Raw genomic sequence first — 4573 nt, forward strand, 5'->3', positions numbered from 1 at the left:
GTGGCTGCAGCACTCGCGTTTGACCCCCAAACCTTGCCTCATCAGTGCTTTTACGGTAGCTGGAGATCCTCATACTTAACACATGAGGAGTTGCAGGCGTGATCTGTACCAGCAGTGGCTTAGGAACCCGGACCGGGGCTAAGCCCCAGCAAGAGCCTTTGCACAGAGCTGTTGCTCTGCAGCTCCCGGGCTTGCCTCCCAAAACTCCTCATCCAGCAAAACCTCCCACACTTATGCAGAGCTTTGATTCTCGGGGCTCCGCTGTTCCTCTTGCTGATGCTAATGCCCTTGGTGGCATCAGTTCCCATAATCACGGATTGCTATGTAAAATATTTATTGCAGGACTGATCCTTCTGAGATTGTTATCCTGGATGAAATGTCACAAATGACCGTATGGAAGGCTCTCACTTTGAAGACAGAAACCCTTTGAATCCAGGGAGGAAAAAGGTAAAGGATTGCACGTGAACGTGACCGTGCTCCTCTGCAAGCGACGGCGCACACCTACGCTTTTCCCACGCTTTGGCCGGCAAGGCTGAGCAAATGGCCTGTCCCTGGGAACAGGCAGGGAGGTCTGTGGCATGCACACCAGCTCCTCTCTGCTGGGGTGGTCCCCCGAACAGGGCTGAATCAGCAGCAGCTGGCAGGTCTTCCACTGATGATGCTCTCCCTCTTTTTCTCTTCCCTTCGCCTTTCCCCACTCCCGCTTTTCACGTTTAGGAATCTTGACTTTGAAGGAGAGGAGTGAGAGCGTGACTCGGGGATGTGCCAACGCAGACAGAGGGAGAAGGCGCTTTGTTTCAGTTGGAGGATTCCCATTAAAGCCATGCAGATGTTTTCAGTTATCCTTGGTGTGCTTCAGGCATTCAGTATCTCTAGACCAGCAAGCTGAGGGGAACGTCACAGTCAAGGGGAGTTTGGTGGTGTTCAGTCTGTGTGCGTACGTGCGTGTGGGGGTGTGGGTTTGTAGTGGTAGAGGGACTGCTACTGCTTTATCATTCAGTGCTCTTCTTTTAATACCTAATTCCTCCTCTTTGTTTTCCTTCTCTTTTTTCCAAATGTAAACTGGGAATGTCCAAAATAATTTTCTGTTATATTTGATGCATTCTCCACTTTCTTCTTGATCACGACTGGGTTTTTGGTCTGGTTTGGAGTTCTGGCTTTAATTCACTCTTATGTCTCTTACTGGTACAAGAGGGATGCCCTCTGCAGCAGGGCAGCATAGAGAGCGTCCGAGCAGTTGGCCTAAGGTGAAAGAAAAGCATTTGCTCCCTGCGCTCCAGTTTTACCTTTCTTGGTTGGTTTGGCAAGTATCACAATAATGTGTGATGAACTGACCGTAAACCCCATTCACCGTCTCCCTGTGCCACTGGGGGGGGTTGGTAGGGAATCTGGGAATGAAGTTGTGCCTGGGAAGAAGGGAGGGGTGGAGGGAAGGTGCTCTGAGATTTGGTTGTATTTCTCATTACCCTGCTCTGGTTGATTTGTAATAAATTGAGTTAATTTTCCTCAAGCGGAGTCTCTTTTGCCAGTGACGGTAATTGGTGAGTGATCTCTCCTGTCCTTATCTCGACCCACAAGCTCTTTGTTATATTTTCTCTCCCCTGTCCAGCTGAGGAGGGGGAGTGATAGAACGGCTTTGGTGGGCACCTGGCATCCAGCCAGGGTCAACCCACCACAGGGGGAAATGATGTACTTAAGAAATTATGTACTTAAGCCACACGAAAAAGGCCACAAAGCTCTTGTGAAACAAGATCCCCTTTGTATGATCAACGCATGCCTTGCTAACAACTGTGCCCCTGAAGAAGAACTAAAAAACTGAGAAGAAGGGAACATCCTACTCCAGGAGGCGCCAAAAAGTTGAATAATTGCTAATAGGCATGAAGTCAGAAGCATCTTCGCAAACTGGAGGAAAGGTAAAGAAAGGTGGCAGGGGGAGATCATGACCACCAACTCAATTCCACACCAAAAAGACTTACCCCCCCACTCTCCTTGAGCATGCGCTGTAGAAGAAAAGAACACTGGACCTTTAATTCCAAGCAGGGAAACTGTAGCCCAATAGAAACTGTGCGAGATAAGCTACTCCCGGCAATAGTTTTGGGAAGAACTTTGGAAATCGAATATGTATAACTGAACTGTATAAATTGCTTGCCCCTTTAGGCATGAGGGGTGCTAGCGTTGCGGATTACCACCTAGCCCCCATCTTTGCGTAAACATGAACTGGAATAAAATACCTCTGCTCTGTATTTATATTGGCATTTTGCACCCCGGGTAAACGACCCCACTTTTGGGACAACAGTGGGGCAGGCAAAGCACCGCATCCCGCAGGCCGAGGGGCTCAGGCACCCACGCCGCTGCCGGAGGACTGCCGGCAAGAGGTTTGGCATCTGGCGAGGGGCTGCTGGGCCAGGGTGCCCAGGCACCCACCCCACTCCCCCAGCCGCAGCCACGAGTGCTCTCAGTGCTGGGGCAGAGGCCGTAGCAGCTGCCTGTGCCCAAGCCTGTCCCGAGCGGAGGGAAGACTTTGCCGGCGAGGAGCAATCCAGTGAAGGCATTGCTGAAATTGCTGGGCTTGAAGTTGCTGCCGGGCCAGGAGGGGGCCGAGGGGTCCTTGTGCAGCACGTCCTGCTCCAGGGGCAGCAGCTCTCAGGCCAGCAGCAGTCTGCTGGGGGGGACGCTCAGCAGGGACTCGGGGACGGGGACCCATGATACCGAAAAGCCGGTCAAAGAAACTCTCTAAGACTCATTTTGGAGTTTTAGAAAGTAGGCATTCCTACCCCTACTTCCCACCCCGGCTGGCCAACGCAACGCGCTGCCTACCTTCTTGAAGGACAGCAGTGGTTTGATGCTGACGAAGCCCATCTTGTTCTTCTGGACATGTTTCAGGAGGAAAGCATCCTTGGCCAGGTTCTCGTCAGAGAGGTGGAATTCCACCTGGGACACAACCCTCCTGGCCAGCTGCCGGTCAGGGACGGAGTAGCTGCAGTCCAAGAGATCACCCCCCAGAACATCGCTCACATCGCAGAAGCTCCCGGCAAAGCAGCAGGGACACGGGTGTGACTCGGTGGCCTTTGGGATGTGCAGCACTGCCCAGTCCCAGCCACAGCGGTGCAGATGGCAGAGTCTTGAGGAGCGGGGTGGCTCAGCTGCGCTCTGAAATGAAACGGAGTTTTATGCTTTTAGAAGCGCGCTTGCCTTCACGCCCCCAGCATCGGTCCCTGCCACAAGTTACGCAGCACATGGCCTTGCACAATCTTGCAGCCAGAGGTGCCTCACGAACAGAGCGCAATCTCTTTGATTACCAGGATACAGGCCAGGAGAGATCTTTGGCCTCCGGTTCACGGCAGTTGTCCTGACTCCCCCAGGCCACACACTGTTCACACAGCGGGAGCGAGAGGCCTGTGTCCTTGGTACCCTTGGGGTGTCCTTGCTAGCGCCGAATCCTCCAAGCACGAGGAGGGGATGTACTAACCCCATCCCTGGGATCCCGTAGAGCGCAAACAGCCCCAGCGCCCTGACACCGGACGTTGGGCAGAATCCAGTCCTTTTCTGGGAGCACGCGGTGCGTCTCCTCCGGGGTGTCATGCACCCAGGGAAAGGGCTGCCCCCTCCCAGGGGGATCCAGAGCTGCTGCTTTTCCCAGCAGGAGACTGAAAGACCTGACAGCACTACTGGAGCGAGGGCTGGGGGAAAGCGTGCCACCGAGCGACACCGCGTGACCTTCCTTCGCGCCTTCGAGGTCCTTTTTCCTATTTCTGCCTCGCTCCGGTCAACGCAGCGAACAGAAGCGCGGGCAACGGTCACAAACGCATTTGCCATCTGGCGCAAGGAGGCTGGGGCTGCAGCTTGGTCCCTGCTTCGCTCAGCTGAATCAACTTGTTGTTCTTCCCCCACCGGAAAAATACTGTTGAAAGCCAAGAGCATTTGTACCCGCAGACCCCGAGAGCCGCCTGTAGGCCCCGGGGCCACCCCAGCCTCCCTTAACCCTTTCCCTCCCCAAGAGGAGCTGGGGAGGCTCTTGGGGGTGGGGCAGAACACAGGGAGCCCCCGCATTCCTTCCGGGGAGACGCCAAAGAGTCCTTGGCAGCCAACAGCCAGAAGGGACCATGGCGCGGCCACCAATGCAGCTCCCACTGCCTGGGCCCTGGGGCCCCCCGGCGCCCCAGCTTTTCCAGCCATTCATGCTCCCCAAAACCTTCTACCCTTGAGGTAGGGACCGACCCCAACCCCTGCAGCCCAGGGACGCTCTTGGGGGGCAAGAGCAGAGGAGACCGCCGGCCATCGCTCCTGTCTCATTCTCTTAGGCTCAGCCAACCCGTGCCGCCTGCCCACGCGGGAGCAGCCCTTCCCTGCAGCCCGGGCCCCCCAGGCACCACCAGCAGGTATGGCACCCCAGTCTGCTCTGGCACCTTCGCCATCCCCATCACACCCGTTCCCCCGGCACTTTTCGCATGGGGGTTCAGCAAGCCCCGGTGAGCATCCTTGCCCTTGCCCGGGCGGCGCGTGCCCAGTAAAGCCCATCTGCAGAGAATTCCCCAAATATTTGGGGCCACCTCTCCCCTTTCACCTCCTAGAT

The sequence above is a fragment of the Accipiter gentilis genome, unplaced genomic scaffold (genome assembly GCF_929443795.1).
Source record: "Accipiter gentilis unplaced genomic scaffold, bAccGen1.1, whole genome shotgun sequence".
Classification (NCBI taxonomy): Eukaryota; Metazoa; Chordata; class Aves; order Accipitriformes; family Accipitridae; genus Astur; species Astur gentilis.